The sequence below is a fragment of the Lactuca saligna genome, chromosome 3, assembly GCF_052625555.1.
Source record: "Lactuca saligna cultivar CGN05327 chromosome 3, ASM5262555v1, whole genome shotgun sequence".
NCBI lineage: Eukaryota > Viridiplantae > Streptophyta > Magnoliopsida > Asterales > Asteraceae > Lactuca > Lactuca saligna.
The window spans coordinates 210,382,881-210,399,477 of NC_136419.1; the positions used below are offsets into that span (position 1 = coordinate 210,382,881).

Sequence of the window (16,597 nt, forward strand, 5' to 3'; positions counted from 1 at the left end):
TGCAACACCCTTTTGGGTCATCTTGGTAAGTGGCACTGCGATCTTGGAGAAATCCCTGATAAACCTTCGATAATAGCCGGCCAATCTCAGAAAGCTCCTGATCTCAGTGGGCGATCTCGACACTTCCTATCTCATCACCGCCTTGATCTTGGCCGGATCTACCAATATCCCCTTCTGGTTAACAAGGTGCCCTAGGAACTAGACCTCTCGTAACCAAAAATCACACTTGGAGAATTTGGCATACAGCCTCTCCGATCTCAATACTCCAAGAGTCTCCCTCAAATGTTCCTCATGTTGCTCCCTAGACCTCAAATATACCAAAATATCATCAATGAATACGATCACCGACTGATCCAGCATCGGCTTGCACACCCTGTTCATAAGATCCATGAATGCAGCCGGGGCATTTGTGAGCCCAAAAGGCATCACCACAAACTCGTAATGCCCGTAACGAGTTCTGAATGCAGTCTTCTGGATATCTTCATCCCGAACCCTCATCTGATGATAACCTGACCTCAAGTCTATCTTAGAGAACCAAGATGCCCCCTGCAACTAATCGAACAGATCATCGATCCTAGGTAACGGATACCGGTTTTTAACCGTCAACTTGTTCAACTCTTGGTAATCGATACACATCCGGTGTGAACCATCCTTTTTCTTGACAAAAAGAATTGGCGCTCCCCAATGTGAGCTACTCTGTCGAATAAACCCCTTTCCCAACAGCTCCTGAAGCTGCGAGGATAACTCCTGCATTTCTGGTGGAGCGAGGTGATAAGGTGCCTTGGCGATGGGTGCCGCTCCCGACACCAGATCGATACAGAACTCCACTTGCCTTTCCGGAGGCACGCCTGTAAGTTCCTCGGGAAACACATCCGAAAACTCGCACACTACTGGAACCTCGTCAACCAAATTTGGCCTCCCCGCGGCCATTCGTGTGTCTATCACATAGGCTATGAATCCACTGCAGCCCTGCTGCAAACTCTGTCTCGCCCTGGCAGCCAAACAAAACGCTGACCCACACCGGGTCCCCTCGCCATACACAGTAAGCAATCCCCCACTAGGGTCTCGTATAATCACCAGCTGCCTCTCGCAGTCAATGACTGCTCCAAACTTACTCAACCAGTCCATGCCCATGATGACGCAGACATCTCCCATCGCTATAGGAACCAAATCTATAGGGAACTCGACACCAAAAATATCGAGCACACATCCTCGAATCACGTCAGTGGCGTATACCGCTTTCTCATCAGCTATGGAAACCCTCAGAGGTTGACTCATCACCTCCCGATCAATACCGATGTGCTAACTAAAAGCCAAAGATACAAAAGACCGACTCGCACCCGAGTCAAATAATACCAAAGCAGGTACATAATTCACAAGAAAAGTACCTACGCATATCATAATATAAGCACAATATCTCAGCATAAAAGTAAATACACGAAATAATACATACCAGCCACGACATCGGGCACCGGGCGGACCTCCTCCACAGTCAACTGAAAAGCTCTCCCACGAGCATTCGGAGCCTTGACTTTCACCGGCCGAGTCTCGGTAACCCTAGCAGTAGGCATAGATCCTTGGTGAAGCTGAGGACACTCGGCCTTCCGATGGCCGGTCTGGTTGCAATGGAAGCAAACAATTAATCCCTTGGGGAAATCCCTACCGATGTGCCCCTCCTTGCCACACTTGTAGCAAGCACCTGATCCACAGGCCCCCTCATGACCCTTGCCGCACTTTCCGCAAGTGCGGCCCTTCTGACCTCCCGTCCTCGAATCGGCGGACTTGGTCCGCTTGGCTGCCAGCTGGGACTGAGCCGGCCGCCGATCCACCCACTGAGACTCGGCCTCCTCCCTGGCCTGAGTCTCCAACTCGATCTCCCTCTTTTGGGCATTTTTCTGGAGCTTAGCAAAGGTCCGGTATGACGAGTTCGATACGAACTACCGAACGTGTAACGTCATAAAATTTCCAACCAAAAAGTTTCATTTTTTTTACAACCATTAAGACATGAGTAATTAATTTAGATTTCCAAAATAACGTCGTAGTCTCCAACGATTACATAACAAAAGATAAAATAGTTTTCCCCGAGTGTGTGTACGATCACGCTGGCGCCTTCCCACGGTCCTCACTCGCACCTGAAACACATAAGCAACAACTGTAAGCATAAAGCTTAGTGAGTTCCCAAAATACAACATACGCACATACGCCTTTCCAGGCCTTGACCTTCCGGTCCATGTATTTCAGGGGACTTCCGTCCCGACTGGGTAAACCTTCCGGTCCTACCCACATCAACCTTCACAGTCCATATGACCACGCCTTCCGGCCCATATCATACATGTCACATATAGCAAATAACTTACACACATAAAGCATATATTCCATATCATAATCGACCTTCCGGTCACATAGTCAAAACCCTTCCGGGTACAGTATAGTGAGAAGACTCACCTCGTATGCCTTGCTAAGCTGCTACCTGTAAATCCTGGAATCACTCGGGCTCGAACCCTCGAGCTAAAATCCTCCTACGATATATATATAAATCTATAAATATTACTTGTACCACTAAGGTGGACCATTCAACTCAAGTCAACACCGGTTGACCCGGTCAGCAGTCTTTAGCTAATTTGGACTAGACTCGGCGAGTGCACAATAGTGACTCGGCGAGTCTACGCGTTTTTACCAACTCTCAAGCATTTTCCCTTTGACTCGTCGAGTACTCCCCTGACTCGACGAGTCCCACCTGGGCCTGAATCACAGGGTCACCGCGATTCAACTCGCCGAGTCTAAGGCCAACTCGGCGAGTCCCATCCTGACTCGGTCCACCTGTCAAAACCTTTCCAACTCTCTGCGACTCACTGAGTCGCCCACAAATCGGTCCAGTCTACACACAAGATGGTCTCAAGGACAATCTTCAAGTGACTCGTCGAGTCTGTTCTTCAGACTCGGTGAGTCCATGCCATGCACCAGCTAAAACTGGCTCTTGCGGTCAGATCCGTTCCATAAATACATAGATCTGGCCTTCCCAAGCTTATTTGTCACGTAAAGTCTCAGTCTTGGTTGCCATGCAATGCATACAAGGCTTATTTTGAAGAAACAACCTTCAATATGGCAAGTATAGCTTCTAACTCAAATGGATGGGCATAAAGCTTGTCATAAGGGGTCTCCTGGACCTGCTAAAGTCCAGATCTAGGTTCCATGTCTCCATGGGACCTCTCATACTTCTTATTCAAGCCAAGAAAGGCAAGAAGAAACCCTAGATTTGGCCCATCAACACAAAACACGAAGATTGGCTCAGAAAGTTACCTCAAGAAGACCCCCTTGATGAAATGGCAACAGATCTAAGCTCCCCAACACTTCAAGCTTGTTCCTCTCCCTCCTTTCCTTGCACTAACACACAAAATGAAGAACAAGAGGCCTTCAAACACACACACAAGGGCTTACAGACGTATGGAGGCTCTTAGGGTTCAAGGTGGCCGCATATGAGGGCCATAAGGTCCTTTAAATAGAGCTTAGGGCCGGGGAATTAGGGTTTCATTAAACATCACGGACTCGTCGAGTCCATCCCTTGGACTCGCCGAGTCCGGACGCGAACCCCCGCTAAAAACCGCGACCCGACTCGACGAGTTCAACCACCAACTCGCCGAGTCCCCTCACAGAATGCCAAAAATATATAAGGAAATGGAGATACCTGGGGATCCGGGCTGTTACAAATCTCCCCCACTAGAATAAGACTTCGCCCTCGAAGTCCCGCTTAGTCAAAAAGCTCCGGATGCTGCTCCCGCATCTCCCGCTCCGGCTCCCAAGTCATCTCTGATCCCTTCCGATGCTGCCACTGAACCAATACCAGGGGTACCTCCTTGTTTCTCAAAACCTTGATCTTCCGATCTTTGATGGCTACAGGTCTTTCTGCATAATTCAGACTTGCATCCACCTGAATATCTCCTAACGGAACCACCGCTGATTCGTCGGCTATACATTTCCGCAGCTGCGACACATGGAAAGTGTCGTGAATCTGTCCCAACTCTGCTGGCAAGTCTAAACGGTAGGCTACCCGTCCCACCCTTGCAATCACACGAAAAGGACCAATATACCGGGGCCCCAACTTGCCCCTCTTCCTGAATCGAATTACTCCTTTCCAAGGAGAGACCTTCAGGAGCACGAGATCACCAACCTGGAACTCAAGCTCGGACCGTCGCCTGTCTGTATAACTTTTCTGCCGGCTCTGAGCGGTCAGCAACCTCTGCCTGACCATCTGAATTTGCTCGGTCGTCTGAAGCACGATCTCCGTGCTACCCATAACCTGCTGTCCCACCTCACCCCAACAGATGGGGGTGCGACACCTCCGCCCATACAACAGCTCAAAGGGCGGCATACCAATGCTCGAATGATGGCTGTTGTTATACGAGAACTCTGCTAGAGGTAGATAGGTATCCCAGCACCCTCCGAAATCCAACACACATGCCCGAAGCATGTCCTCGAGCGTCTGAATGGTCCGCTCACTCTGGCCGTCTGTCTGAGGATGATATGCCGTACTGAAATGCAACCTAGTACCCAACTCTTCATGGAATTTCTTCCAGAACCTGGAAGTGAAACGCACGTCGCGGTCCGAAATAATCGAGATTGGCACCCCGTGCCGAGATACTACTTCCTTCACATATAACTCGGCCAACTTCTCCGCAGAAGAGCTCTCACTAATAGCTAGGAAATGAGCGCTCTTTCTTAGTCGATCCACAATTACCCAAATCGCATCGACTCCTCTCGCCGTTCGCGGTAACTTGGTAATGAAATCCATAGAGATTTGTTCCCACTTCCATTCGGGAATCTCTAGCGGTTGCAGCTTACCGTGCGGTCGCTGGTGTTCGGCCTTGACCTGCCGACAAGTCAAGCACCTCTCGACGAACCAAGCGACATCCCTTTTCATACATGGCCACCAGTACTCCTTCTTGAGATCCAAATACATTTTCGTAGCACCAGGATGAATCGAGAATTTCGATCGATGTGCCTCCTCCATCAAAATAGTGCGCGCACCGCCCACAAACGGCACCCAAATCCACCCCTGAAAAGTCATAAGCCCCCGACCATCCGTAACAAATCCTGGTACCTGACCCACCACCCGTTCCTTCTTCTGGTGTTCCGGCTTTGCAGCCTCCATCTGAGCCCCTCGAATAATGTCCAGAATCGGGGTCAAAACCGTCAACCTCATACAAATGTCTCGGATCGGGGCGCTATCCGCCCTACGGCTCAAAGCGTCGGCTACCACATTAGCCTTGCCCGGGTGGTACAGGATATCACAATCGTAATCCTTCACCACATCCAACCACCTCCTCTGACGCATATTCAGATTTGGCTGATCCATCAAGTATTTCAAGCTCTTATGGTCCGTGTAAATCGTACACCGAACCCCGTACAAGTAGTGTCGCCAGATTTTGAGGGCAAACACCACCGCCCCCAATTCCAGGTCGTGCGTGGGATATCTCGACTCATGAGGGTTCAACTGCCTCGAAGCGTACGCTATCACATGACCCCTCTGCATAAGTACCGCCCCCAAACCCAATATAGAGGCATCACAATATACCACAAAGTCCTCCATCCCTTCCGGGAGTGCAAGCACTGGAGCCTCGCACAATTTCTGACGAAGCGTCTCAAACGAAGACTGCTGCTCCGGTCCCCATGAAAACGCAACACCCTTCCGGGTCATCCTAGTAAGAAGACTCACCTCGTATGCCTTGCTAAGCTGCTACCCGTAAATCCTGGAATCACTCGGGCTCGAACCCTCGAGCTGAAATCCTCCTACGATATATATATATAAATCTATAAATATTACTTGTACCACTAAGGTGGACCATTCAACTCAAGTCAGCACCGGTTGACCCGGTCAGTAGTCTTTAGCTAATTTGGACTAGACTCGGCGAGTGCACAATAGTGACTCGGCGAGTCTACGCGTTTTTACCAACTCTCAAGAATTTTCCCTTTGACTCGTCGAGTACTCCCCTGACTCGACGAGTCCCACCTGGGCCTGAATCACAGGGTCACCGCGACTCAACTCGCCGAGTCTAAGGCCAACTCGGCGAGTCCCATCCTGACTCGGTCCACCTGTCAAAACCTTTCCAACTCTCTGCGACTCACTGAGTCACCCACAACTCGGTCCAGTCTACACACAAGATGGTCTCAAGGACAATCTTCAAGTGACTCGTCGAGTCTGTTCTTCAGACTCGGCGAGTCCATGCCATGCACCAGCTAAAACTGGCTCTTGCGGTCAGATCCGTTCCATAAATACATAGATCTGGCCTTCCCAAGCTTATTTGTCACGTAAAGTCTCAGTCTTGGTTGCCATGCAATGCATACAAGGCTTATTTTGAAGAAACAACCTTCAATATGGCAAGTATAGCTTCTAACTCAAATGGATGGGCATAAAGCTTGTCATAAGGGGTCTCCTGGACCTGCTAAAGTCCAGATCTAGGTTCCATGTCTCCATGGGACCTCTCATACTTCTTATTCAAGCCAAGAAAGGCAAGAAGAAACCCTAGATTTGGCCCATCAACACAAAACACGAAGATTGGCTCAGAAAGTTACCTCAAGAAGACCCCCTTGATGAAATGGCAACAGATCTAAGCTCCCCAACACTTCAAGCTTGTTCCTCTCCCTCCTTTCCTTGCACTAACACACAAAATGAAGAACAAGAGGCCTTCAAACACACACACAAGGGCTTACAGACGTATGGAGGCTCTTAGGGTTCAAGGTGGCCGCATATGAGGGCCATAAGGTCCTTTAAATAGAGCTTAGGGCCGGGGAATTAGGGTTTCATTAAACAGCACGGACTCGTCGAGTCCATCCCTTGGACTCGCCGAGTCCGGACGCGAACCCCCGCTAAAAACCGCGACCCGACTCGACGAGTTCAACCACCAACTCGCCGAGTCCCCTCACAGAATGCCAAAAATATATAAGGAAATGGAGATACCTGGGGATCCGGGCTGTTACAGAACGTCCCTCCTCAGTACACCCAAATATCGACTCATCCGAGCCTGCTCAGGGCAGAACATCACCCTCTCATAAAACTTCCAGGTGATCACAGTAAATGAATCATTACCCTGCTTGAGGGTCAAAAACTCTTGAAACAACCATTCCCTCTCCACCAGGGGAGCATACTCGTCTCTGAACATAGTAGTAAATTTCTCCCAAGTCACGACCAAAATCTCCGCAAGAGTGAAGTTCGTCGTCATGAACTTCCACTAATCCTTTGCTCCCAGGCGGAGCTGGTTCAAAGTGAACCGTACCATCAGATGCTCCGGACATGAACATGTGTAGAAGCATCCCTCAATGTAAGCAATCCATCTCATCGCAGCGATCGGATCCTGCGTCCCGTCAAACTCGGGTGGCTTTGTGTTGTTGAACTCCTGGAATAGCAACGAGTCACCTCCCTGTGGTCTGGCAGTAGCCACAGCTGCGGTAGCTGCAGCGGCTGCGGCCTCAGTCACCGCATCGTACCGTTCATCGAAAGTCTCCATCAGTGTGGTCTTGATAGACCCAAACATCTCCGGAATCTCGGCCCTTATCGCCGCAACCACCTCTTCATGAATCATTTGATGAAGCTCCTCGTCACTCACACCACTCATCCCAGGTCTGTGGCGTGGCCCAACCATAATGCCTCTGAAATACAACATAAAAATATCAAAGACTCAATCGAGCATACTCGCACTCGATAATGCAACCCTACTCGGCCTCCGATACCCAAAGGATTCTTACTTGGGTTGCCCACCGACCCGGTGTCTTCAGTAGTATGGGCCCAATACTACCGACTACACCGCATCAGCATTCACCCCAAGTCCTCCTCCCTGGACCCCGGATCACGAGTACTCTATTCTTGTTATGCATTGACTACCTACTCGCTCTCAAAGTATCTCATAGCAGCAGGTTCCCCTAGACTAAGGTATCACAAATCAGGCAACTCTAGTCCTAATATGAATACCTAGTCTACTATATCATGCATAACATATCTCATAACACATATTGTAAGGGTATTTTTGGGATTTTACCGTTCGGGCGCTGGCTGACCGTACACACTACTTCTTCTTTGGTTATTACAAAATCTCTTATAAAATTTTTATGAATTTATTAATTGAAATTTTTTCTCAAATCCTCGGTTTGAGTTCAGTTACGCCCGAAGGTGCATCCGAATCCCTCAAACCAAGGCTCTTATACCAACTTGTAACAATGTAAATTTTCAAAACAATTTTTCATTTTTCAAACAACATAAATCATCATTTAATATTCGGAAATCATGTGCATCACAATTGTCATCGTAACAAAATACACCCCAAGACAATAAAACAACTCTTCCAATAGTGTGTACAGATCACGTCGGCGCCTTCCCACGGTCCTCGCTAGTACCTGAAACACATATCACAACAACTATAAGCGTAAATGCTTAGTCAGTTCCCCAAAATACTACTTACGCACATACGCCTTTCCAGGCCCTGACCTTCCGGTCCATGTGTCTCAGGGGACTTCCGTCCCAATTCGGTAAACCTTCCGGTCCTACCCGTGTTAACCTTACGATCCACATCACAACGCCTTCCAACCCATAACATATATGCCTTCCGGCTCATAACATAATGCCTTCGGGCCCATATCAAGCATAGCATACATAGCACATACAAACGATTAACTTATCATATACAATGCATACCACTCATAACATATTCGACCTTCCGATCACACAATAAAACCCTTCCGGGTACAGTATAGTGAGAAAACTCACCTCGTGGAAAGTCTAGAATCTCACATGCTCGCTATCTCAGAATCCCAAACGAAGACTCAACCTCGCCTAATCATTTTACCCTTCCTTGACTCAAAGTCCACATGTTGACCAAAACCCTAAAAGTCAACAAAAGTCAACATCTTCAGTACGCAGGGCGTACATCGCCATCCCAAAAGTCGGGGTCTCCACCCAGTACGCTGAACGTACTGGGAGTTATGCCCAGTGTAATAGTCAGATCTAGCCATTCTTCATTTCTGGTCTTAATCGGTTAAGTCACTTCTTCAACTTCCAGATCCGGCTTTCTTTAAGCCTCCTTACTCATAAAGTCGAAACCTTTAAGCCTTAGCATGGCTATAAAGGCTCCTACACTCCTTAACACCTTTCCATTTCAACTCAAAAGATCTAGATCTCATGCATGGGTAATCATTCACGTCCAAGATTACATTTTTATGAATCTACAACTCAAATGGACCAGAAATATGATGTATCTAAGCTAATGGAGACTACTTGCTCATAAAGTCTCCACCTTTGGGACCAAAACCCTAGAAAATGGTCCATAAAGCATACCACAAGAACTACAAGTCAAGATCCGAACTTTTTACCTTAGAATGAAGCTCCAACCATTGCTAAACACAGATCTACACTTGAACACCAACTTCTAGCCTCCACAATGGAATCCTCTTCTCCTTTGCTACCTTGAAATGACACCACCAAGCTTAGAACACTCACAATATAAGCTAGGAACGAAGGAACACTCTCTTAGGGTTTCTTTCTGAGGGATGGTGGCTGAGGAACCAAGCCATCTTATTCCTTTTATAGCCAACCACAAAAATTAGGGTTTTTGGGTCTGGACCAGTTACGCCCAGCGTACCCAATGGAGGATGCGTTTAAATGAAGCGAGCGAGTACACGCAGCGTACTCGCCCAACACAAAAGCCCTTAAATGAGAACAAAATAAAGATAAAGGGCCAAATAAAGATACTTTGATTTCGGGCTGTTACATGTCCCATGGTCTTAGCATGCATACAATGTTTACCTATCATCCTTACTTTGTGAAATTGATCAAATGAACACATTTCCAATCATACTCATTTCACAACTCCCAATCCATATCACAAGTGTAAGAATATCAAATTCTTGTTACTTATGCTAGATTGTAACATTTTATGCAATGATTCTTTCGTAAAGTCATAGCTCAAAATCATCAAGACTTGGCCAATCTCTATAAGAAACAATTCTATAGATATGATGTCTCAAAGTACATTCCTTTGAACATCCTTTCTTGCATAAAAGTTTCTAATCTAGATATAGATTCTCCATATCCAACTCCTAATATGGAAACATTTCCATATTTTCCATATGACAACTCATTCTTAATAGAATCTTATCTATTCATAATAATGTCAATATGGTCCATACAATACCATACTTCCAACTACTCACAGGCGACCAATCCTCGACGAGCTTTGGATCGTCCTTTGATAGTTGTTTAATTATCTTAGTAGAAACCGATTCTTGTCCTTTTCCCTCTAAATGCACTAGACATTTGGAAAACTTTAGAATGGTCAAATATTATAGCACTTGCAATCGATCCTATACCCTAAGCGTATGGGACACGACACATAATGTCTTACATAAAGATACGATACTTTATCAATCTTCTACCATAATATTTAACTAGATAAGTGCCCCCACTTTGCGGGGGTTGGAAGCCTTTGGTAAAAAGTGAATTTGTATTGTTGCAAGTATTATCCAATTTACAAAGCATTATTACTATTCTAACTATGTACATATAGTTCAAGACTTGAAGCTTGTTTGAGCCACAAAACCAAAGTCCAGGGTTAATATATTCACCAAACAAAACACAACATTTCTTTGTGGTGAGAAATATGGTTTTATTTATCAGTCAATCTTCAAATCCACACCTTAAGGTTATTTTACATAATATAATACCTCAGGTTGGAACGTAAGCATATCAGCAGGAGCCATTGCTTATGGTTGAGCAATTCTTTTCCTAAATGTATGAGTCATCTATTTTGCCTGCAACACAAGGGTATTTTAGGCAAAACGACAAATAATCATATACAATTTTCTAGAAAATGTACAAAAAGATAGCATAATAAAATAGCTTCTCAAAAAGTAACCTTGGGTTACAAATCAATGTATTGGGACACAATAACACAAATTGCATTAAATGTAGAGGAAGGCAGAAGATGATGTAATTGCTTTTCTAATTTTTTTGCTAATCCTGGTGTAATCGTGCAGTTCCTTCGGCTAAGACAATAATGTTCAACCAATTATGATAATACCGTCTGATGGACTTTTCTTTAATTATAAAGTATACGTCAGGACATCTGGTGGTTGGGTGAACAACTTATTATTTTTTGTTTTATCTCAAAAAAATTCTATAATAAAATACGACAATAGGTTGACCCAAAATAAAATCCCAAGGGTAACATCAATTGAAATTGCAATGAATATGATTACACCAACAACCAAGAAGCAGGGGTATTTTGTCCAAAATACCCATAAATGAACATAAGCATCTAATACACCTTCAGTTAGACCCTCTTAGACCCTCTGATTGTGTAAATGCGGGCTATTGATCCATCAAACTATTTTTCTACTACAACATAACATTTAGAAAGTAAAACAGAGGGAAAATTTTGAAAAACCTACCAGATGTGGTATTGATGTGGGGAAAATGCGGATATATTGTCCTTTTTTAGCTCAACCTGAAAAAGAAGGAAACAAAATACTCATATAAACAACTAAAATTTAAAAATGGCTATTTCCTTGTCGATTAATCCGGACAAATTGATTATATGGTTTCAGCCAAACAAATATGATTTAATAGGCTAATATATAACCCTTTACATATTTTCTTTTTTTCCTCTCAAATAATGAATATTAGAAATTAAAAATTTACTCTTACTCAAACAATTTATTCTACAGAAGAAACAAAACTTATGTATACATAAATCATTACACCCAAATAGGAAAATGCACGTAGTGAATGACACACTTTTCAGCATTGTCGTTTGAAATTGGAAGATTTTATCCTCAATTTGATATCAAAAAATAATAAACTAACCTAATTTTGACTATAAGATGAAAACACCCTCATTATATATAATCCAATACCTTAGTCATTTTGACTTTAGTAGCTTTTGGCACAAATATTTTCCAAAGAGAACCCAAACTTGGTTTTCCGAAAACGCCCTTTTGCTTTTGTCCATGTCTAGTTTTTGAAAATGAATATTAGTTTCTCTTAACCTGGCACCAGACCTGTGAAAAGGAAATTTCTTTAATTCTTCCAATCATGGTTTGGACCACCATTTCTGATATAACATAGTATAGATTAAAAAAAGGTCATTTGTTAATTGATTTTATAATCTGTTAAAACAATGATGCTAATCAAGTCCATAAAAATTCAAAAAGCATCTACCTCAGGATGGCAAAACTTAGCACATTTTGATGCTAGAAATAGTGTTGTAAGCCTATAAGATCACCTGCAAATGAAGTTAGAAGCATAATATTTATATTAGTTTTTACATTACGTTGTGAACATTAACAATTTCATGTGTGTTGTGTTTTGTTAGCATAAATCTCAAGAATTTAACAGGTTTGTATTTCATTGTGATAACTAAAGATCAATAAAAAATCAAAGTAATTTTAAGTTTATTTAACCAAAATTACGAAAATTGTTGTGTTTTAGTTCAATGTGCCAACATAATAAACTTAGTTGTTTATATTAAGAGAAAAAAAAATAATTTATTATATAAATAGGCATTTCACTTTGAGATCTAAGTAAAAACAATAAATAAAATGTAAATGTTCAATTTAATTACGAAAAAAACTAACGGATTTCAGGGAGATGAATTCCAAAAGCCATGACACTGCAATACAAAATCCCTAAAGTAAGATGAATGATTTAACCATATAATAGAAATTAATAAAAGAAACTCAATATCATTAGTATAAAAGCACTTACATATTGGATCTCTTGTCATGTTAAGATGCCCGGTAGTGAAACACACCCACCAGCAACCACCGATCTTTCGGGTGACAACCGAGAGCTGGAAATTACAGCGGTGATCCAACTGAAAAGCAACCGCTTGTCATTTGTAGTAGTAGTTGTAATGAAAGTGTAGCATTGCGGTCTGTTAGTTTTGCAATGGAAGCAGCTGATATCCCAACTCGGTTTGGGTTTCATAAAACTTTTTGTTGGTTTAGGCTTCACTTTGGATTTGAGTTCAAGTTTATGAAGTTGTGCATCAAATGTTGTGAAGGAAATCTGCCATACAGGTTTGAAGCTTGAAAACACTCTTTTAGATGGGAGCGCTTCACCGTGGCTGAAAACTTGGGATATCCAAAACTCATATCACCAATCAATGCGTTTTCTATTTCATTTTGCATAAAGGTCTGATTTTGTTGATTTTGAAATGGTACGGCTGATATCCCAACTCAAATCGAAACTTGTATGGAAGAACAGCAGACCAACAGGAATGGGTCTTCATTCATACACTTACTTTGTTGCTTGATGCTAGTACTCCCACTTTCTTATAAATCTGAATAAAGTTAACATGTGGATCATCATATTAAAATATAATTCTAAATAATTTAATTTATGGAATTCATAGTTGTGATGCCTCTTGAAACATAAAATAATAATAATAATAATAATAATAATAATAATAATAATAATAATAATAATAATAATAATAAGTAGAACCTTATCGGATACAATAGATCCATCCAATCCCATCTCTTTAAGCACCATAATCTAAGGTTTTACATAGCACATTAAGAAGAGTATCTGTAGATTTTTGGATGCACCATAAGAAAAAAAGTGAGTTTAACATATGGAACGATGGTCCAAGAACAGACTAGTTAAAGGAAGAAGCTCGTAACTCTTTTACCTTGTTAAACGGAAACAAACATCAGACCTTTGTTTTGTGACTTTTTTTTACAATAGTTCATCGCCAACATTTCCCTTCGAGGCTGCTACCAAAGAAAAACATATCAGGAGGGTTCTGTTCATAATCAACTGAAATCGTTGATTCACATATCAATACTGTTAGATCACACTCCAAAGAATATCATATAAGATGTAAGATTCCTAATTTCAAGGAAATTACCAAAACAACAAAATAAATGTGATGGGAAAAAACACAAAAGATATTGAAGTGGTGGAGCAGTTCCACATACAAATAATCAGTTGTGAGAGAAACAAATTGAATATGTGAAGTAAAGAGGCGGTGGAGTCGGTGGATGGATTAACCCTCATATTAACATAACAAATTACTTCCAATTATCAGTTACTATCACCGCAAAGTATTCCAACAAATTATAGAACTGTGAAAAAACTCAAAAATGACGGAGGGGGAGGGGAATGGATTTTCAAACCTGAAACTGAAACGAAGGCGTCGAATGTTCTCCAATCGAAGATGGAAGCTTCAATCCATGTAGAAAAGGAGAAGGTTTGTCGTCGATGTCACCAGCTCTTCAGAAGCATCTTTCGTTGCTACTCGATCAGATGATCTTTGGCGGGAGAGCAATGCGATGGACTGAAAGAAGAAGAGGGAACATCGGTGAGATTTTAAGAGGTTCTGATGATATTGGATTTTGTGGATTCAAGGTTCGTCTGAGTGGAAGAAGCGGTGGTAGTTGAGGCGGTGGACTAACCCAGGTTGGCTTAGATAAGCTCCGAGTAGATCCGATGAGCAGACACCGACTCGGTTCTTTGAAGTAAAACACAGCTCTCTGAAGCGCTTTTCTGGTGGGTGAACGCAGCTCTCTGAAGCGCTTTTCTGGTGGGTGAACGCAGCTCTCTGAAGCGCTTCGCGGCGGCACCGGCGACTGCACTGGTGGCGAACACGACAGCTTATTTAGGCACCGCGATCCTCTCGATGTCGAGTTGCTCGCCACTAATAATCGGTCTACGCAAAAACAACAGGGGCGAAAAAGCGATGAGAGGTTTGTGGAAGAAAAGAGAGATAACGTTGACCAAAGATATTTTGAGGCGGTGGGAAGGATCCGGAAGCGGATAAACCAAACGATGATCAACACGTGAACATAAGGAAGTAAATATTTTCATAAAACACCCAGATAAAAAACAGAAATAACATATCCAAGGGCCATTCTTGCCAAATAACAGATAAGTTCACTATTCCTAAAAACTATCCTCCTTTAATATATATATATATATATATATATATATATATATATATATATATATATATATATATATATATATAAGAATGTGTCATGTTCTCACAATTCGAACTATGAAGAGGGATGCCATAATCATAATCGAAATTTGAGAACACACTATGTATCCTTGACTAAATTTATTCAAATTTCTAAATCTAAGCTTTAGATTTTGAAACGAAGTACAATATTTTCTCCCTTAATTATAGCAAAACAACTTTTCAACCCTTTACGACTCTTGTTTTCTATAATTAATATTGCTAACTTGCAATACTTGCCATAATAATCATACAAGCATAACATTTATGCTCTCACTATCATGATGATTACTATCATATAAGCATAACACTTATGCTCCCACTAGCTTTGACATGTATTCAGAAAACAGCTTAACTTCCAGAAAACAATACCTATTGAATTTCTTAAGTTCATATTTCTAATACCCAATGCTTTAATAATCCTTTATCTAAGCTTCTCAAACTTATACACCTTTGCCTTAGCTATCTCATATGTATGTCGAAGAAATTCAGACTAATTGCCAAATCTCACAATTCGAATTATGAAAAGGGATGTCGTAATCATAATCGAATTTGAGAACGCAATCTTCATAACCACTATCTTCTTAAAATATTTCTTAGTGAAAGATTTTCTTCACGAACGGAGAGAAATATTATGACACTTAGATTTTCAGCTGCATGTTTTCTTATCCTTGTGAATTTATCAAAACAAAATTCAACTCTTATGGATTGAACTTACTTAATTTTAATTTCTTGCCGCATGGCAGCACGGGTGCCCACCATGTCTTCCAAGTTGTCAATAAGATTACCCTTTCCTATCAATGTACTTTCCATTGATTAGGGCGTCTTGACTCTATGAAATCCACATGAGAACTCACAGAACTCACATTGCATAGTCAACTTAAACCGGAATGGCACAGAAACAAAATTATGTCAACATGATAGGTTATAAACCTCAAGTCGTGTGCTAGTGATGATCAGTAAGGTTTATTCTTGATTTGTTCTTGAAACCTTTTAAGACCATTAAGACTCCCACTGAATCCTTGACATATAAAATTCTCTTGTCAATAAACATTTCTCGACAAACAAATATTCAAGAGTTAGTGTAGCTTTTATCAAGACAAAACACTTCACAAAATTGGTCCTAGTTGGTCTTTGTCTTATCCAAGACATCACAACTTTCCATGAATGTTATAAAACATCTTAAGAATTGTCACTCAATGTCACAATATTAACTCTAAGACTTGTTTTTGGAACGAAGTATGATTGACTTCGTGATTTAACCATTTCTTCAATTCTTGATTCCTCTTCTCAGACATACAATTGTACTAAGACTTACTTAGAGAATCAATTGAGATATGGTTCTTAATCATTAAGATCTATCATAAAACATAATAAAAGTTACTCTCCCTTCTTCTTAGAATAGAGAAAACTTTATCTTTCTGCCCACTTGATTCTGCATATTCGTTTGGCTTTGGATTTAAACTCTTTCAATCAATTCAGTATCACACTTAATCTTATAAGTATAATCATATTTACTGAACCTTTAGTAAATCATGACGAATATCTTTGTTACTCTTGTGGTGGAATTGATCAACACACAACTTTGTGTA

At 42.1% G+C, this 16,597-nt stretch overlaps 1 long non-coding RNA gene across 3 annotated transcripts; it reads right to left on the minus strand.

Moving 5' to 3' along the window:
• Window positions 1-10,302: 10,302 nt before the first annotated feature.
• LOC145037774 (uncharacterized) lies at window positions 10,303-14,741 on the minus strand. 3 transcript variants are annotated; one of them, XR_013678968.1, is made up of 10 exons: window positions 14,443-14,741; window positions 14,164-14,324; window positions 13,677-13,758; window positions 13,490-13,573; window positions 12,749-13,325; window positions 12,619-12,653; window positions 12,203-12,266; window positions 11,899-12,042; window positions 11,434-11,489; window positions 10,303-10,794 (listed from the first exon to the last, which is right to left on the minus strand). It is a non-coding gene; the product is annotated as an uncharacterized LOC145037774 (long non-coding RNA). The 3 variants fall into 3 exon arrangements; XR_013678969.1 differs by having other exon boundaries at window positions 10,305-10,794; window positions 13,677-13,761; window positions 14,164-14,740; XR_013678967.1 differs by having other exon boundaries at window positions 10,306-10,794; window positions 14,164-14,740.
• Between the last annotated feature and the right edge of the window lie 1,856 nt (window positions 14,742-16,597).